The sequence below is a fragment of the Ovis aries genome, chromosome 18 (assembly GCF_016772045.2).
Source record: "Ovis aries strain OAR_USU_Benz2616 breed Rambouillet chromosome 18, ARS-UI_Ramb_v3.0, whole genome shotgun sequence".
Classification (NCBI taxonomy): Eukaryota; Metazoa; Chordata; class Mammalia; order Artiodactyla; family Bovidae; genus Ovis; species Ovis aries.
The window spans coordinates 7,062,828-7,084,016 of NC_056071.1; positions in this window are offsets into that span (position 1 = coordinate 7,062,828).

Below are 21,189 nucleotides of genomic sequence, written 5' to 3' on the forward strand. Positions count from 1 at the left end.
ATGTGGGTTTCTCCAAACAGAGCTGGCAGCTTTTTTTTGCTCCCCAGACCGATCTCAATTCCAATTCCAGCCTTTGTCTGGTTTCTTGCACGTGGTCTAAACACATAACCTCACAAACATGGGAACGAACTGGTTTTTCATTATGTAGGAGGGTCTTCACCAGGTAAGGGAATGTGGACAGCCTAACGTTCTGTAAGAAAAAAACCGTTCTAGAGACTTTTTTTTTTTTTCCAGAGTCATCTTCATTAATATTAAAAGACTTTTGCTGCCACTTTAAGAGATGAAGCTTTGTAACATGTCTGTAACTAGTGCAAAACAAATTAATTTATTGCAGGTAGGTTCCTAACAGCGGAACAGGGGAAACTTGGTTACACGTCCACCCTTCCAGCAGGTACACTGGAACTGACTCTTTCTCCTGTGGGAATCTGAAGGCAAGACAAGGGCTCCTGACCCCAAGAAGAAAGGAGCAAGGTATTCTCCCATCTCCTCTAGGAACCCACAGAAGCAAAAGACATAGGCATTAGGCACAAGATGAGGATCTGGTTATTCCATATTCTTTTGTTATTCTCCAAATATTCTTGGCCCTACATTCACAAGAGTGGGGGCATTGGGGGGAGGGGCATGGGAGTTAGGCATGGGGTCCATCCTCATGTGCTTCCCAGCCCCTGGTGACCGAGAGTACAGAGGTGGGCCTCAGCCAGCAGGGGTCAAGAGGCCAGCCAACTCTAGGCAATCGTTATTCGTTAGATCATGGTAACCAGCCACTGGGGCTCCCCAAACATTGACTAATGAAAACACAATAGTCCAGTGGCCAGCCCAGCTCTGATCAGTCAGATGTCCCCTCTGACTGGTTGGTACCTGTGCCTTCTGGGTTATTCAATATTTTCACAGTTACCCCGTCCATGGGCAAGGAAGACGCTAACAGGTCCCAGTCATCCATGTGCATGAACTCATTAATTTTCATACAGCTTCCCTCTGTAGGGAAGGAACTGTTAACATGCCCCATTTCACAGGTGAGGAAACTGAGGCTCCAATTACATTATTTGAGATCAGTTAACCAGCTAGATAGGGAGGATTCTCCTCTGGGAGGCACGATTCCAGGCTGACTCGCTCATCTTTGTGTTCCCTGGCACGGAGGGAGCGCTCAGTAAACAGTTCCCGGGTGAATGAACAAAAGAGTAGATGGCTGGATGGTTGTCCAAGGGCCCACACTACATCTCATGGTGATGCCTTCTCGGGGAATAAGGGCCCTTTTGATTTCTCATATTTTGCCTCCTCTTCCAGCCCCTGATAACTGAGCAGCCCAGAACAAAGCAGGCTGGCAGGGGAGCCAAGCTCACATAGCGCCCTGCCCTGGGCTAAGAACGATATGCCTCCTTCGCCACTATGGCCTCCACTCAAGCCCCCATCACCCCTGAGGTTCCCGTCACCCTGCCACAAAGGGTGCGGCATCAGCTCTGTCCTCACCAGCTGGGTGTCCTGGACCAAGTCTCTGAGTCTCCACTTCCTCATCTGTAAAATCGGACAAATAATACAGCCTACTGTGCAGACGGGATGAGCCCAGGTTTCCCTGGGGTTCAGCATGGTGATCCTGACAAAATAGCTGCAATTTCAGGAAATGTCTCGCAGGATGTGTGTAGGGGGTTCCCTGTGCCAGTCTCTCTACTTTTGAGTTTTTGGAAGTTTCCTACTATTTTTTAAATAAAGGGACCCATACGAGTACCGCAAGGACGCATTAGGACTTATTTCTAAGGGAAAAGGAGGTGGACATCCCCGAGGGCTCCGGCATGTCTGGAAGGGCTGGAGAGGGTGGGGCATGGAACCCTGCAGAAAAGCCACTGTTTCCTCCCTGAGCCCAAGAGGTTTGCCAAGCTCTCCGCAAACAGAAGTCCTGCCTCGAGGTTCCAAGCTGAATCCACTAAACCAACAATGAAAGCCCCATTGTTGGGAATCCAGAAAAGCAAAGGGTGTGATAATGAGAATGTCCTCATTCATCTCTTATCCCGCCTGGGTTTAAAACGCGTTCTTTCATCCCCACCCACTTCCCCAAGCCACGGCTCTCAGACCCCTCCTCTGCGACCCACAGGACCCCGCCATCACCTCCTGCAGGCATGACTTTCTCCTTGGTTCTTTTTTGACCCCAAACATTCACTCCCTTTCTGGGCTCCGTCCCGTCTCTGCTGGCCCGGATGGCGCTTGACAGGACTTGCAGGAGGCGCTGGGCTGGCATGTAGTGCTCTTCATTCTTTCCGAGGTGATGATAGGATTGCAGTTGGCCCCATGACTTGCCTTGTGACACAGGGTTAGCTATGTAACTTGTTTTTGCTGATAAAACATGAGTGAAGATGAAGCGTGTCACTTCCAGGCAGGAGCTTTAAGAGCCAGCACACCGCGAGCCAAGCTCTTCCCCTCGGTCGTGCAGCTGGTAGCATCAGCTGCAGCTCCTCTGCTGACCTGTGTCCTGGAATGAGGCTGACTGACGCGGGGCGGAGCCCCCAGACGCCAACAGTGGGATGAGCATGACTGGGAGATAAATCCTTTTTCTTTTGTGCCCCTGAGGTTTGGGGACTGCTTGTTACCAAGGCGGGACCTGTCCGGAACTGACTGATGCAGAGTGGGCAGGCGACTGGAAGAAGAGCACAGGTCACGGCTAAAGGCTGACGACTGAGCCTCCCCTCCAGGAGCTTGTGAGATACAGCAGCAACGGTGGACAGCAGAGCAGCACAGCCTCACAGGGGGGCCTCTTCAACAGCTGTCACCGCCCTGGTAGAAAGACTTCAGAGGAGACAACGTGGACACTGACTGAACATGGTTGGGCTGTGAGACAGGCTGGCTTCATTTTATCTTACCTCTACCAGCTGAGGTCACTGTCCCCTCCCTGCCCTTGGGGTTTGCTCCCAGGCTCACATCAGTCCCCACCCACCCCCACCACCAGGCAGGAACTTGGCTAATCCTTTAAGATCCCAGATCATGATTGAAACTGTGTTAGCCACTCCTGCCCAACTCTTTGTGACCCCCATGGATTGCAGCCCACTAGGCTCCTCTGTCCATGGGATTCTCCAGGCAAGAATGCTGGAGAGGGTTGCCATTCCCTTCTCCAGGGGATCTTCCTGACCCAGGGATTGAACCCAGGTCTCCTGCATTGCAGGCGGGATTCTTTACCAGCTGAGCCACCAGGGAAGCCTGATTCAAGCACATGTATTGCACTATTTATCCAAGAGTTGATCCAGTCCTCTTTCTACCCATGCCTTCCACCTCTCATGTAATGAATATATAAATTTTCAAATGCTTTTGGTCTGCATTTTTATAAATTCACATAGAGAAAGATGCCGAAATTCTAAGTGTACAATTTAGCAAATTATCAGCAGCCCACGACTCCTATAATTATCGTTCAGTTGCCATGCCCTCCACCAGGGGATCTTCCTGATCTAGGGATCTGAGGCATGGATTCTTTACTGGCTGAGCCACCTGGGAGCCCTTGGTAAGTTCTTGCAGGACGCTACATGGTTGTAACTTCCAGCTGAGGCCCAGAAGTCCATGGAGGCTGTATTCCTCAGTAATGAGCACAAAACCAGTTACATGACTCTCAAAACTGGGAGCCACTTGAGAGTCTAGAAGGACTGAGCTACTGGATATCAGAGATCTGTAAAGAAGGTCTCTTTGGAGAAGACTGAGCTGACAGTACCCACACCCACCCAAGAAGGGGGAAGTGCAGCTGCTGCTTCCTTCCTTTCATCAAGAGAGACAGGCTTCCAAGAGACCATGTGGCGTGCTTGACATGAGTCCCTTGCCATAAAGGGGACCCAGTGGACTGACTGCTCAGGAAATCTTGAGCACAAGAAATCAAACTCTGGTAGGATTGTTTAATTAATGATCTATCCTTGGAAAAACTACCTAGACCAAGGACTAAGTTCAGCACAGTGCCTGGCACACACAGGGTGCTCTCTGTCCACCATAGTGGTCTTGGTGATTATTCTTGCCCATGGATGTGAGGCTTGGTAAAGGGGTAAACCCCTCCAGGAGAAGGTTTCACTGCTTCATGACTGCTTATTGGATAATCTGGGGCTGGGTCTTGGTTCTTGAACTTCCCTGGTGGCTCAGACGGTAAAGTGTCTGCCTGCAATGTGGGAGACCCAGGTTCGATCGTCAGGTCGAGACGATCCCCTGGAGAAGGAAATGGCAACCCACTCCAGTACTCTTGCTTGGAAAATTCCATGGATGGAGGAGACTGGTAGGCTATAGCCCATGGGGTTGCAAAGAGTCGGACATGACTGAGAGACTTCTCTCTCACTCTTTGTTAGTTCTCGGAGAGCTGTCATTACAAGCACAGCCGGGGCACTCTGTGAGATCTGAAGGGAACAGATCTAGACATCTCTTCAACAACCCATCTCTGCCTCTAAACATCCTCCCCCTCCATCTTTGTAAGTTCCATCATTCATCTTCCTTTGGGTATTACTCTAAAAGCTGCTCTTGACCGTAGAGGACACAGCACACTGACCTGCGGATGGGTTAGTGCCCTGGATTGCTCTGGGCTATGGATACCTGCCCAGAGCAGGTATTTTCTTTCGGGCTGCCTGGCACCTTACCTCCTTCCTTCCCATGGTGGGGGTGCCCCACCACGGGAACCTCAGTCGACAGGGCACAGGCAGGGCTGTGCTGGAGGGAGAGTCACCAGCCCACCAGAGCCGAGATTCCTAAACTCTCAGGAGTCTTTTGAGTGTTAAATAGTTGTCAGAAATCAGTCATGGTAGGAATTTTGACACCACAGAAGTCAGCAAGTTACCACAGATCAGAGTTTTTCCCACTGGAGAAGAGACTGTTAAAAATTTACCAACCCGTCGCTAGGCACTAAGTGCATCACCAAGGCTGAACCAGTTGATCCCATCTGAGGCTCTGAATCTGGAGAAAGTGACCTGAGATGAAAGCACAAGACAGAACCCCCTTCCTGCAGCAGCCTCTGGCCACAGCAGGAGCATCTTCTTGGAGGTGGCAGTGCTCAGGGAGCCCTGGCATGACCTAGCCCAGGTCTTCCTTCCGCCTGATTTCCTTCGTTTCTGCCCAACTTCCAAGCCTCTTTCCCCTGCCTTCCCATCAATTCCAAGAGTTTTCCTTTCCTGCTAAGTGAACCAGAGTCAGTTCCTCCCAAGGGGTCTGTCAGGTATAGATGGCTAATCATCTATACACAGAGGTCCTCAAAGGAGGAGAAGCAACTTTCATTTATGGAGTACCTACTGTGTGCCAAGCAGCAGCTATCTAACAACTAAAAATGCCATTAATTCTTCTGTGGATTGTTCCACTGTCATGAATTGATACTAATCTATTGATAAATATTCGAACTCCACAATGGGTAAAGTGCTGCAAAGAAACTATGGGATATACTGACAAAGCTGAACAATCTGTACCGCCCCTTCTGGAATTCACGGTTTAGCTGGTGACATTGGTATGTGCTCACGAGGCTGAATATCTGTCTGGACACAAGTTCTCACTTGTAAGGAGTATGGGGAGTTGTAACTTCCAATTCTGGGGATCAGGGGAGGCTTTCTGGAGAAAGTGGGGTTTGAGCAGAGCCTCCACCATGGCCACCTCTGTGTGTGTGTGTGAAGAATGTTATTTCCTTTATCCATTTCTTTTTTTTTTCCAAAAGTCAAATAGTTTTCTACTGGAAAATCCCATACATTCATTTCCAGAAAGGGTTCAGCAACATACAGAGGACATAACCTGTGAAGGGAGCCACCTGCAGCCCCACTAGCCCCAGGTGACCACACGGAGCAGTGCCACCAACGCCCTTCAGCCCAGCTGCACAACCCTGCTCTGCGTGCTGTTGTGCAACCAGCTGTTTTCACTCAACAATATGTCATGGACGTTTTTCCATGCCAATTAGTCCCAATCTGCATCATATTTAAGTGGCTGGAGAGTATTCCCTTATATGGATGTACTCTAAATTAATCAAATCCCCATTGATAAACATTCAGTGTTTCGGGCAAGGGCAGGGAGTCAGGAGCCCCATAGTCCAAGCACACATCTTGGCTCTGCCACTGACCAGCTGGCTGTTCTTGAGAGGAAAACTGACCTCTGACTGCAGGTTCCCTTTCTATAAAACAGGGGTATTAAGAATACCCACTGCAGGGAAGTGTCATGAGTAGGTATTTGTCAAACTTTGTAACAGTTTCCAGCACATAGTAGATGCTCAGTTAGAACCAACTGTTGTTGCCATCACATGGTGGGGTTGTGACCGCCATCACCTGTGCTGCCCTGCTTAATCACTCAGTCCTGTCTGACTCTTTGCAACCCCATGGCCTGCCAGGTTCTCAGTCCTGTCTGACTCTTTGCAACCCCATGGCCTGCCAGGTTCCTCTGTCCATGGGGATTCTCCAGACCAGGGGACCGTCCCAATCCAGGGATCGAACCCAGGTCTCCTTCATTGTAGGAGGAGTCTTTACATTCTGAGCCACCGAGGAAGCCCCTCCCCACCATTACCTACTTAGGATAAAACTTAGAAAGTGAAAGTCACTCATCATGTCCGACTCTTTGAAACCCCATGGACTATACAGTCCATGGAATTCTCCAGGCCAGAACCCTGGAGTGGGTAGCCATTCCCTTCTCCAGGGAATCTTCCCACCCCAGGGATCAAACCCAGGTCTCCCGAACTGCAGGCGGATTCTTTATCAGCTGAGCTACCCCACTACCTACTTAGGATAAAACTTATAAGAGGAATGAAACAGTTAAACGGTAAACATATTAAAATGCTAATAAGCATCACCCAATTGCCCTCCAGAAACGTCCCCAGCGTCGCAGGGGGACCTGGTGTTGGCAGGAGGCAGCGAGAGAGGCAGTCCCTGCCTCTGGGTCTGGAGCACTGTCACCCTCACGAGTCACCAGCAAACCAGCCGGTGAGGTCTCCCGACTCGCCCAGCCTTCTGGGTGGCATTCTGGAATACAAAGCAAGAGGAAAATTAACAGCAAGTCAGGTCAGACTCCCTTTGATTTCTAGAAGGAAAACTAGGGTTGAGGCCATATTCAAAAATATAGGTCAAATCTTGGTTTCTGTGGTTACCAAACACTGTCAGCCACCAATGACTCCCTCCCTCGGGGGCGATGCCAGGGTTCCGAGGCCTGGCAGCCGGACCCGGCTCCCCTCGGTCTACGCCCGCCGCCGGCGCAGGGGCCCGCCCGCTCCGAGCGCCGCGGGCCGGCCGGGGGGTCCGCGGGGAGCGCGGCGGGGGTGGGCGCGGGGGACCGCGGGGAGCGCGGCGGGGGCGGGCCCGGGGCGCCTGCCCTCCGCCGCTTGGGGCGGGGAGCGGCTCGGCGCGGCTGCGGCGGGGCTGGGCGCCCCCTCCCCGCCGGCCCGGCTCCGCGCGCCCCCGGGGCAGGGAGCGCGCCGCCCGGCCCGGGGCCGAGCCCGCCCGCCCGGGGAGGAGGGGCCGCCGCCGCGGGAACAATGCGGCCGGTGTTCGGCGGCCCGGCGGCCGCGTCCGCGGCCCCGCCCCTCCACGCCCCTCGGCCCAGCCGCCGCGGGCCCGGCGCAGAGGGAAGAGCCCCCTTATTTGGTCTTGGAAAGAAAGGGGAAAGGTTATCCCCAGATGCCTGCAGCGTTGGGTCATCGGCCCGCGGCCCTGGGCCCGCGCCCGGGAGCAGCGCCCGCTCCCGCCGGGAGGTGGCGGCGCCGCGCCGCGCCGGGCCGCCCGGTAAACAAGCCCGCGGCTCCGGGTGCCCCGGCCCGCGGCCTTTTGTGTGCGCTTCGGGGGCGGGGCGAGGATGACGGGGGGTGGGAAGGGGCGGGGCGAGGGGCGGGGCGAGGGGCGGGAGGGGCGGTGACTAGGGGGGGCGGGGCGGGGAGGTGGCTGTGGGGACCGGGAGGGGCGGTGACGGGGGGTGACCAGGGGGAGGGGGAGGTGACCGGGAGGGAGGGGGAGGTGACGGGAGGGAGGGGGTGACTGCGGGGAGGGGATGACCGGGTTGCGGTGACGGGGTGGCCGGCTCGACAAGGAGACAAAGCCCCTGTTTGCGGCGACCGTCACGCCCTCAGTGCCGGGGAGCGGGCCGCGGTCGCAGGGTGTGACTCGGCGGTGCGGAACCCTGGAGTGCACGAGGGGCGAGTGCACGAGGGGCGCGCGGTGGGGAGGCCGCCCGCTGCGGGGCCTCAGTGAGGCGCCCCCTCGGTCCCCACGGCCGCCCCTCAGGTGAGCTGTGCGCGCGGAGCCGGCCACCGCCTTCTCTTGGCCGCTGTGTGTTAGTCGCTCACTGGTGTCTGACTCTGTGACTCCGCGGGCTGTGGCCCGCCAGGCTCCTCTGTCCATGGGATTCTCCACACAAGAACACGGCCGTGGGTGGCCATGCCCTTCGCCACAGGAACTTCCCGACCCAGGGATCGAACCCGGCTTCCTTCATCGCAGGCAGATTCTCTGCCTTTTGAGCCGGGCGGAAGCCGAGGCCCGGAAGCGCTGGGCAGAGAAACCCGCGCTCGCTGACCCTAGTTGCTGACCCTCACACCACACCCGCAAGCCAGGACTCATCTCTCCGCTGTACACGTGGTTCTGAGAGGCGGGGGTCACGGCACAGCAGATGGCACAGCCGGGATTGGAACCCTTGTCCTCCACTCCAGAGCCAGAGCCGCCCTACAGTGAAGGGCGTTTCACCTCTCCAGAAAGAAACGGAACGTGTTCATCGCTCGGTCGTGACCGACTCTTTGGGACCCCATGGACTGTAGTACACCAGGCTCCTCTGTTCATAGGGATTCTCCAGGCAGGAATACTGGAGGGGGTAGCCTTTTCCTTCTCCAGGGGAACTTCCCAACCCAGGGATCGAACCCAGGTCCCCTGCATTGCAGGCAGATTCTTTGCCTCGTTCCAAATAAAGCTCCTGTAATATGTATCATTCTCCAGAGTTCTGTAAAAAGAACTGAAAGATTAACATGATTTGAATTTCTTCAGCAGAACAAAAGTAAAAGCCATCACCGTGCGTAGGTGGCTCTGGTGGGTGAACCTGCACCCCCAGCTGGGAAGGAGACCCAAGTGGGGAGCTGGAGCTTCTGCTTTTACTGCTTTGGGGGTGCACCATCCCGTGAGGTACCTGCTACTCCGCAGAGGGCTCCAAAGAGGGGCCCGCCAGGGGGGAAGCTGTTCTAACTTTTATTTTCTATTTTAGGCAAGTTGCAGGCAGCCCTTTTGTTTGGCTGAGGTCCCACAGGCTCCCCTCCTCTGCCCATTGTTCCATCTGCCTTCTGAGGATGGGAGTCGGGGGTGTGCCAATAATTTTCACTTAGGAGACCTGCTTCATGTTTCATCATCTGGAAAGAAATTAATTTTTCAAGCCACACAATTATAGGCAACTTTTTAAGGAGTTTCAAGAATGACAGTTTCATACTTAGATTAACTAATGCCAGATTTTCTTTAAAAAAAAAAAACAAAGCAAAACAAAATTTGTGTGAACAAAGTTAAATCCAAGAAATGTGGTTTTTCTCTATCTCATTGTATAAAAAAAAAAAAAGCTGCTTCTACCAGTTTTGGGGGGTTTCCAGGTTTCCAAGAATTTACTTAGCTTGCTACATAGTATATTTCTGTGGAAAAATTATAGCAAGAATATCTTTCAGATCATTGCTTTCCAGTCATTGTTTTATTGGTTCCCAGATTCCACGAGAACCAGCACTGTCTGGATTTGCCCTGACATTCCAGAGTCCAGGTCCCCATCTGGGCAACCAGAGTCCTTCTCAGGATGAAGAACAGGCAGTCAGGGCTGTTGCCTTGTCCTTCCCAGAAATGCTGGCAAACCAGAGTGTGGTGTCCTCTGAGCCCTGGCTCTGCACTTCACCCTCTCCAATATCTTGATTGGTTCCATTTGGTTGCCTGGATTCTGCTCCCTGCCTATGCCTTGTGGCAAGTGGAGCTCACCTCCCTGTCATCTCAGGGGTTGCCCTGTTTGGAGGGGCAATGGCATCCAGCCACCCAGAGTGGACGTGGGGGACAGAGCTATGCAGATTTGACCCTGCTCCTTAACTCCTATGCTTCAGCTGTGTGAAGATTTAATGATTCTTCATATGTAGGACTTGGGGAGCAGAACAGGGCATACCTCCCAGGGTTGTGTGGGAGGGTCAAATGAAATGATGTCTATAAAACCCTTAGCCAGGGCTTGGCACCTGAAAAGGGCTCAATAGATGTTTGGTGAGTAGTATAATCAGCTACGTGTTTCTGAGAGTAAGCTGTCTGCTACAAACTATTTCAAGGCTCTCTACATATGCACTTGAATCCCATGGAAAACCTAAGATGTAGATAAAATTATTGTATGTTCGGGTGGCTTTAGTAAGTTCCCCAAAGTCACACAGATAGTATATGGCAGGACCAGGATCTATCTGACTCCGAAGTGTGTGCCCTTTTGATTATGGACAACCTAGGGAGAAGGAAAAAATCATAATTGGTTTTCCAGTGGACAGCAGCCACTGTTGGATCTCTTGATTGCCCTCTACCTAAATTCCCAAAGCCTCTTGGGCCCCTTGTAAGCCCAAGCTAGAGATAGATCTATGTACTGATCAGAATTCTCTGTTTTTGCAAAAGACAGAAACCCAACCCAAACTAGTTTAAGCAAAATAGAGAGATAATTGGCTTATGAAACTGATAATGGAAAGGTTCAGCTTCAGGCATGGCTCGATCCAGGTGTTCAATAATATTATCTGGACTTGGCCTTCTCAATCTCTCAGTTCTAGTTTCTTTCCATGTTGGCTTATTCTCATGTTGGCTCTCTCACTGACTCTTTTTGGCCCTCATCAGTCAGGCCCAAGTAAACTTGGGTTCTTAAAAAAAATCATGGTTCTGTTTATTAAAAGAGGTAAGGGATGTTGACAGGATGGAACAATCGATGTCCACTCCACCCTACCTATGTAGCACCATCAATCAGAAAGATGATAGAGAAAAAATGTTAATAGTGAACATTTCTGACGTAAAGGACGCTCATAAGTGAACCAGACAAGGGAAGGGTAGTTAGAACTGTTTCCGGTTACACAGAGAACCCAAGAGCACACAGGATCCTCCAGTTTCAAGTCAGGCTAGGTGATTCTAAAAGACAGAGTAAAACCTTAATGTCACAGAGACTTATGTTGGGAGATCGTTAGAAATCCTCAGTGTCCTACTGCAGTAAAATGCTTTAAAAATATATAATAATAGCAATATAGTGCATAATAAAATGCTATTATGGTACAAATATATACAGATATATGTAAAAGTTTATATGTGTACATATGTACTTTTATAATCATATATAAATTAATGTAAAAATGCAGTAAAGTCCTATTGAACTAGCTGCACTAAAGATGCTTGCGGACCCTTAATGAGAGTCACCAGACACACAACTATAAATAAAACATTACAATCCACAGGGTGGATGCCGGGCTGTTGACGAGGTTGGTCACAAGCTGCGTGATGATTTGTCCCTTGCACCAATCTGATGTAATTCAAACTGGTGCCTGAGCAAACTGGCAAATTATTAGATGTCACGGACCTTTGGTCACTTCTCAAACTGTCAAACTTGATTATGTTCACTGGATAAGTCCAATGTGCTGCTTTCCTGCTACTGAATGTGTCCTGAGCCACGGGTGAGGCCGCTGAGGCCCATATGTTCTGGCCTGAGGGTGCTTCTGGGCACCCAGGGACGGGAATGGAAAGTAGGCAGGCTTCTCACCTTCTGCCTGAGGAGGGGGGTTTCCTGCCCCCCATGCTCCCCTTCTGGGCCTTGTCCCCACTCCACATCCTGCACTGTCCCCATCACTGGGGTACAGACTCTGGACCCCATTCGGAGGAGCAAAATTGCCCTCGATGTCAATCAGGGTGTGGATTGGTCCAGGGATACTTCAGTGTCGTATCCACCGCAAGAACAGGGAGCAGGCAAAACCCACCCGAAGAGAAAGTCTCTCCAGAAAGCCCACTGTCTCTCCTGGTTCTCTGGCTGCCAACGTTATTAGCTTCATGTTTTTTCACAGAACGAACTGGGGCTTCAAGAAGTTCTTCTGTTACTTGCCCCAAATCACACAGAGAGAAAGAAAATGAGGCCAGATTCAGTCCTGGCCCAGGAAATCTGTGCATTCCTGTATCAAGTCACTATTGGGCACTTCCTAGGTGCCAGGCTTCCCAGGTGGCTCATTGGTAAAGAATCTGCCTGCCAATGCATTTATCTATTACATCTAACCCCAGTTAGATCCCTGGGTTGGGAAGATCCCCTGGAGCAGGAAATGGCGACGCACTCCAGTATTCTTGCCTGGAGAATCCCATGGACAGAGGAGCCTGGTGGTCCGTAGGGTTGCAAAGAGTTGGGTACGACTGAGCAACTGAGCATGCACGCAGGTGCCAGGCAGGGTTCTGGGGCGTGTGAATGCCCTGAGGAGCAGAACAGGCTCCCTCAGTGAGTTTAGGATCTACTGGGAGACAGACTTCCTAGAGCCATCGTACAGCGTGTTACGTATCGAATTATGTGCAGCACTGTGAAGGTGGGGTACCCCGGGTGTGATGCCTGCCATGGGCGATCTGTCTTCACCTGGGCTCTCCTACAAGCTGACCCTGGGACTGAGTTGTCTTCCCCTGGGCTCTCCTACAAGCTGACCCTGGGACTGAGTTTGGGTGTGAGTGGTTTATCTGCAGGTGAACATCAAGAGGGAGTGGGGCAGGACAGGAAGCCAGTAAAGGACACGTCCGTGGGGCCTGGCTGCCTGTGGGTAGCTGAGCCCAGTGTGCCCGGGCATGCTCTGAGAGACAGGGAGGAGCTCCAGCACCCCAGCCATCACCAGCTCCTGAGCCTCACTGATGAAGGGCGTTTGCAGGGGTGTTGACTCCCCAGCACTTCCAGCTTGCATGGGGAGCCAGCTGAATCTAAAGCAGCCAGAGGGGATCTTCAGGCAGATGGAAGTAGGCGCTGCAGAGAGGGAGCTCTCAGCCCACAGGGACCCTTTCTCCGAAGTCCTGGGGCTCCAGCGGGTGGCACTGACAGCGCCTGCTGCCCTAACCCACTACCTGAGTTCAGGGCAAAGAGGTGGGTCAGAGGGAACAGAGCATGCAAAGGTGCAGAGGCTGGAGAAAGCCTGGGCTCTGAGAACGAGGAGGAGGTCAGAGCACTGACCTGCTGGAGGCCGAGAGCTACCTGGTGCCTGGGAGGGCTTTCAGGAGGTGGGCAGCTCCCACTGTTAGGAGTCCCTGGCTGCAGTGCGGAGTGTGATGTGGAGAGGGTCAGAGTCACAAGACAAGGCTGGATAGGGGGGTCTTGTCTGGGAGGGGTGGTCCAGGTGAGAGAAGGTGCTAGCTGGGCCTGATGAGGTGGTGTTTGAGGAAGCAGGGATTAAAGTCAGCGGGACTCCTGCTCTCTGCCTCTTTACCCCATATCCCCCCACACCTCCGCCAAGGACAGAATGAGGGGACCCTCGCTGGATCTGCTGCTGTTGCCCTCCCAGCCCAAGAGGAGGTTGAAGCATACGAAGAACACGAGGACGAAACAAGGGCGCTTGTTTTAAGAGGCTGTGATGAGGGCTCCTGGGAGCGAATGCCAGATGGGAACGCTGGCCCTCTTCAGCAAGAAGGACAGTCGCTGGGATGCTCTCCGAGCCCCGCAGGCCGGGGGGAACAGGTTTGAGAACCGGACTGGGACCACAGGGCTCCAGGCAGCAGGAATCCCCTGTCCTTTCATCCTTCAAGCACTCACTGAGTGCCTACGATGTGCCACGCATGGTGAGAGTGCTGTGGAGAGTGCTCCCAAATGTGACGAGTGAGGAGGGCTCGTGAGAGCAGTTGAGAGGGGCACAGGGATGTGTCTAGCATGGGTTCCATTTAAGATGGGGGGACAGGGAAGTCCTTTCCAACAGAGCCCTTGGAGGAGACCCTGAGTGAAGCCGGGAGGGGGCAGGCAGCCTGGTGGAAGAGCGTCCCAGCAGATGGGCAGAGGCTGGGGGAGGGTGCTGTCTTGCTGGCCTGCGGTGGGGATGGTGGCCTCTGAGTGAAATGGCGAGCCTCTGGCAAGGACTCGGAGAGGGGGACTGATGCAATCTGGTTTACTCATTGGAAGGGTCACTCTGACTTCTGTGTGGAGGATGGATCATAGAGGCCCAAGGAAAATGCCCCAGTAAGAGGTTACTGTAGGGGTCCCAGCAACGGGTTACAGGGGTGAGGGAGCCATTTCCAGAAGTGACCAGACTCAAGACTCTCTTTGGAGACTGAGCTGACAGTACTAGTGGGACTCGTGTTTGAAGGGAGAGAGAGGCGTCAAGAACAACACCTAGGTTTGGGCCAAATGAGATACCATTTACTGAGATGGGGAGGTCTTGGAACAGCTGGGGAATCGAGAGTTGTGAGTGTAGGTGCTGGGGTTGGGATAAGACACAGCAGACCTTGGGAAGGACCCCTGCGGTTAGATATATTCTCTGTCCTCAAGATCCAAAGTCCTAGATCCCATTTGCTTGTTCCCTAGCTGACCTCAGGCTGGGCAAAGATGTCCAGCTTTGGGGCACTGACCACCCTCTCCCAGAGAAAGACCACCCAGGGAACACCCTAGAAGAGAGTCGGCGCTGTTAAGAATGGGGTGGGGTGTTGCACAATCCAAAATGAGGGAATCGCTTGAAGAAGATGAGTCTGAGGATAAGGGCAGGGTCTGCCAGCCTTTAGAAAGGCAGTCTGTGTTTTGACTGAGCACTCCCATCAGGAAACTATTTCGAGGCTGCACTTCCAATATCTACATGTCTGTGCTCATTCATTCCAACACATATCATGTTCTACCATAATAATCATAACTATGCCTGCAGTAATAGACTTTTAAAAGGATGAGCCACAGATGAAATAAACCTGTTTAAATTAATTTTCATTTTATTAACAGAAGCTAAAAATCCTTTATCAATAAAATATTAGATTAATCATTAATACTTCAAAGCAATGTGATTGAAAATATTTCATAATTTGTTTTATTGGTTTCCTACTCTGTAATGTGAAAGTCTGGTTCTAAATTTAGTTTACTTGTATGTGCTGAGCTGTGCTTAGTCACTCAGTCATGTCTGAGTCCGTGACCCCACGGACTGTAGCCCACCAGGCTCCCCTGTCCATGGGGATTCTCCAGGCAAAAGTACTGGAGTGGGTTGTCATACCCTCCTCCAGGGGCTCTTCCCAACCCAGGGATCGAACCTAGGTCTCCTGCATTGCAGGTGAATTCTTTACTGTCTGAGCCACCTCTACTTGGTTTTAATAGTGGTTGAGTCGTACAAGACAGTTTTGAAAGATGCCTAATTCCAAACCACAATCAGCGTTGGTCATAGTCAGCAGTTAGTGAATCATGATTTGCATTTTCAGCCCCACCCATCAGTTTGTTCAAAAATTTTAAGTGAAATGTATTTAGTAATTCTCCTTTGATATTAATCAGTTATTCTTGAAACAGAATTGGAAGGTATTGCACCTTTATATTGTTTTAATTGTGATGGAATACACAAAACCTAACATTCACCACCTCAACCACTTTCAATATACAGTGTAGTAACGTGAAGTACATTTACATGCTTTGCAACCAATCTCCCGAATTTTCCATCTTGCAAAACTGAAATTCTATACCCGTTAAATGATAATGCAGTTTTATATTTGAATAATTCAGCACAGAACCCAATTAAATATTTCATTTGAAAAATAAACATTTTGTTGCTATATTTTAAAATACATACCTAGGTGAATTTATTGTGACCACAGATATATATTTTCTGTAACAAATTTGAAATCACAACATGTTGAAAATATTTTAAAACATCTGTTTCAAAATGATCTCCTTGTAGCATGTTTCTTTCAAAAAGCAGTTAATTTCTAATTCATTGTTCCAAGTGGCTCCTTTCCTTGAAGATACAGATGTAATCCATTTCTTTCTTCAATTTTACTTGCTATGTATCTATATTATTTAAAGCCACTTGTCATCGCAGAAAAGGTCAGAAAATCTGAAGTATTTTTCCTTTTGTTAAAAAAGACAACGCCTGTTTTTTAAGGTCACCACCTGGCATTATACCTTTGTATAAAGATTTGACTACATTTAAACTCCTCTTCATAAAATTAACCACACTGATGACACCTTGAATCACTCTGTATCACTTTCACTTCTCTCATGCAATGCTTTGCCTGTGGGTGATGCAGTGAAGGGTTTTCACTTGCAGTGCTAGCTCTGAAACCAGATCCTGGAACTTTTATTTAAAAATTACAATCAATGTAACCATTCCTGATGTGGTTGCATCTATACCATTTTCCCACAAAACATCATTTTGAATAAAGTCATAATGCTATTGAGAATATGTCTTCTCTGCTACATCTTACTTTTAATAGTTTCAAACGACTCAATTCTTTATGTTTTCATCATTGACACAGAATTTAGCAAATACCATGAACTGATACATGTAAAATTAACCACAGTACTTTCATCCAGCTGCACAGCAAATGTCCCATATTGCATATTTTCAACTACTTGTACTTTCAAATCTTCAGCAATATGCTCTATGACTTTCAGCAGTGTTTGCTGACAAATGAATGTATTTCAGTTTGTCTTTATTTTTCTTTGTTTTGTTTCCACTATTTTATGTGAGAAGAACAATTATTCATAAATGGCATGTGAGTTTTGATCATTTGCACCAAAAAAAAAAAAAAAACAAAACCCTCAGGAGACACTTCTAAACTATTACACCTAACGAAATATTTTCAAGTTTGGATAGATTCTTTTATTAAAGGTTGCTGCGGAAGTTGTAGAAGTGTATCTTTGTGTTGTAGATTTTGTTTGTTTACATGCACTAAAACACACAAGCCTTACTTGTACAGCAGAATGAACTTTTACCTACCTACCTACCAGTATACCTGTGACCCAGATCAAGACTCAGAACATCTTCTAAGCCTCAGAAAGCTCCGTTGTTCCCCTTTCCTGTCAAAAAACCCTCAGAGGTTACTGCTGTTCTGACCTCTGCTATCACGGACTAGTTTTCCCTGGAAACTAATCATATCTCTTCTATGTCTGCCTTCTTTTACTCAGTGGGTTTTAGATAAACTCGGGTTGTTGCATGTATCAATACTTCATCCTTTGTCTTTGTTGCATTATTATTCCGACGTACACATATATAAATAAATCACATCTGCTTACCCATTCTTCTGGTAGACATTTGGTTTCCAGTTGTGGGAAATTGTAAGTAACATTTCTATAAAAGTTGTTGAATAAGTTTCACAGAGTAGGTATATGTTTAATTTTATTAGAAACTGCCAAACAACTTTCCTGTTTATACTCCCACCGGAGATGGATGAGTTCAGTTGCCCAAATCCCCAGTAACACTTGAGCTTGGTCTTTTAAAGTTTAATCATTCTAGTTGGTGTCTGTGGATATCACATTGAATTTTAACTTGCACTTCCCTGTTGAGTTATATGGCACATATATTTATTGATGATTTGCATATCTTCTTTTGTGAAGTATTTGTTCACATATTTTGCCCCTTAAAAAAAAAATTGACTGTCTTTTTCATACAGATAGCTTAGATGCACATGAAAAGATGCTCATCAGAGAAATACAAATCAAAACTACAGTGAGGTATCATCTCACACTGGTCAAAACAGCCATCATCGAAAAAATCTATAAACAATTAATACTGAAGAGAGTGTGGAGAAAAGGGAACCTTCCTACTCTGTTAGTGGGAATGAAACTTGGTACCACTGCCGTGGAGAACAGTATGGAGTTTCCTTAAAAAACTGTAGAGTTACCACATGATCCAGCAATCCCACTCCTGGGCACAGATCCAGAGAAAACCATAACTCTAAAGGATACATGTACCCTAATATCCACTGCAGCACTATTTATTGAATCCAATGGCCAGGACATGGAAGCATCCTGAATGTGTCCATCCATAGAGGAACGGATAGAGACGATGTGGGGTGTATATATATATATATATATACATATACTCATTTGTGTCCAGCTCTTTGCAACCCAGGCTTCTCTGTCCACAGAATTTTTCAGGCATGAATACTGGAGTGGGTTTAGTATTTCCTCCTTCCCCATTTCCTCCTCCAGGGGATCTTTCTGACACAGGGATCGAACCCGTGTCTCTTGCATCTCCTGCGTTGGCCGGGAGATTCTTTAGCACGGAACCACCTGGGAATCCATATATATACACATACATGTATGTGTATGCCTATATAAGTGAAATATATGTATATGAAGTCAGATGACATTTGTCTTTCTCTGCTTTACCTCACTCAGTGTGACATGATTGTCATACTAAGCGAAGTGAGACAGAGACAAATGTCACATGTCACTTACATGTGGAACCTAAAAAATGGTACAAATGAATCTATTTACAAAACAGAAATGGAGTCACAGAAGTGAAAAACAAACTATGATTGCCAAGGGGGAAAGGGGGGTGAGATAAACTGGGAGACTCGGATTGACATGAATACACTGCTATAAATAAAACAGATAACTAATAAGAGCCTGCTGATCCTGCAGAGAACTCTACTCAGTGCTCTGTATTACTGCTCAATTAGTCTGTATCCTATAGAATAGAACCTAAAAAAGAGTATATATATGTGTGTTTGAAACCGATTCACTTTGCTATACAGCAGAAACTCATATAACACTGTAAATCAACTACACGCCAATACAAATTTCTTTTAAAAAGAAAAATTGATTTTTTATTATTGACTTCGGAGTTCTTTATATATTTTGACTGTATTCTTAGAATGTACTGCAAATATTTCTTCTCACTCCACAGTTTGCCTCTGCATTTCCTTAATGGTGCTTTTTGATAGGCAGTTTCAAATTTTGATAAAATTCAATTTACCAAAGATTTTATTACATGGGTTGTCTTTTGTGACCTATTTAGGAAATATATCCTATTTCTTAGTCATGACGATAGCCTTCTCTGTTTTCTAGTTTCACACTTTCCAGGTCTAGCTTCTACATTTAGGTCTAGGATCCCTCTGACATTCATTTTTTGAGGCAGGGCTCAGGGTTCTTTCCCGTCTCCTTAATGTGGATATTCAGCACCGTTTTCTGAAAAGTGGATGTAAGTTTCAGTGTCGAATGAATCACAGTGACTTCATTTTACCATTAGTCAGTGTCTCCAGGAGCAATGCACACATACGGTGATGTTTATCTTGAAGGACAGTGGTTATAAATCCCTGCTTAAAAGACTGTTCTTGGAAATTATAACATTATTTGAACATCTTCTCTGATCTCATTATCTCATCATTATTTTTAATGTGCATTATGACTAAGAGATCATACTAAGGGTAGGAAAGAGATCAATTCTGAAAATGTCTTTAATTTGCTCATACTTGCATTATTATAATGTATGTCAAATATAGTGTATAGCATAACATTTTAATATCTTCCAGGAATCTTTTAAGCCTGCTTATTCATTTTGTTAAAAATTCCCCAACTTGATTTGAGGGTTTGTCTCTTTCACTATAAAATGTGTTAATTTTTACTGTTTGTATTTTGAGGGTATAATACTAGGTTCATATTAGTTCAGTTCATTCACTCAGTCGTGTCCGATTCTTTGCAACCCCATGGACTGAAGCACACCAGGCCTCCCTGTCCATCACCAACTCCCAGAGCTTGCTCAAACTCATGTCCATCGAGTTGGTGATGCCATCCAACCATCTCATCCTCTGTTGTCCCCTTCTCCCCCTGCCTTTAATCTTTCCCAGCATCAGAGTCTTTTCCAATGAGTCAGTGCTTCCCATCAGGTGGCCAAAGTATTGGAGTTTCAGCTTCAGCATCAGTCCTTCCAATGAATATTCGGGACTGATTTCCTTTAGGATGGACTGGTTGGATCTCCTTGCAGTCCAAAGGACTCTCAAGAGTCTTCTCCAACACCACAGTTCAAAAGCATCAATTCTTCTGTGCTCAGCTTTCTTTATGGTCCAACTCTCACATCCATACATGACTACTGGAAAAACTATAGCTTTGACTAGATGGATCTTTGTTAGCAAAGTAATGTCTCTGCTTTTCAATATGCTGTCTAGGTTGGTCATAGCTATTCTCCATCTATTTGCCATGAAGTGATGGGACCGGATGCCATGATCTTCATTTTCTGAATGTTGAGCTTTAAGCCAACTTTTTCACTCTCCTCTTTCACGTTTATAAAGAGGCTCTTTAGCTCTTCTTCACTTTCTGTCATAAGGGTGGTGTCATCTGCATATCTGAGATTATTGATATTTCTCCCGGCAATCTTGATTCCAGCTTATGCTTCATCCAGCCCAGCGTTTCTCATGATGTTCTCTGCATATAAGTTAAATAAACAGGGTGACAATATACAGACTTGACATACTCCTTTCCTGATTTGGAGCCAGTCTGTTGTTCCATGTTTAGTTCTAACTATTGCTTCTTGATCTGCATACAGATTTCTCAGGAGACAGGTAAGGTGGTCTGGTATTCTCATCTTTTGAAGAATTTTCCATACTTTGTTGTGATCCACGCAGTCAAACGCTTTGGCATAGTCAATAAAGCAGAAATAGATGTTTCCTGCTTTCTTGATGATCTAACGGATGTTGGCAATTTGATCTCTGGTTCCTCTGTCTTTTCTAAAACCAGCTTGAACATCTGGAAGTTCACGATTCACGTACTATTGAAGCCCGGCTTGGGGAATTTTGAGCACTACTTTGCTAGCGTGTGAGATGAGGGCAATTGTGCAGTAGTTTAAACATTCTTTGGGATTGGAATGAAAACTGACCTTTTCCAGTCCTGTGGCCACTGCTGAGTTTTCCAACTTTGCTGGCATATTGAGTGCAGCACTTTCACAGCATCATCTGTTAGGATTTGAAATAGCTCAGCTGGAATTCCATCACCTCCACTTGCTTTGTTCGCAGTGATGCTTCCTAAGGCCCATTTGACTTCGCATTCCAGGATGTCTGGCTCTAGGTGAGTTATCACACCAACATGGTTATCTGGGTCATGAAGATCCTTTTTGGATAGTTCTGTGTATTCTTGTTACCTCTTCTTAATATTTTCTGCTTCTGTTAGGTCCATACAATTTCTGTCCTTTATCGTGCCTATCTTTGCATGAAATGTTCCCTTGATATCTTGAATTTTCTTGAAGAGATCTCTAGTCTTACCCATTCTGTTGTTTTCCTCTATTTCTTTGCGCTGATCCTTGAGGAAGGCTTTCTTGTCTCTCCTTGCTATTCTTTGGAATTCTGCATTCAGATAGGTATATCTTTCCTTTGCCTT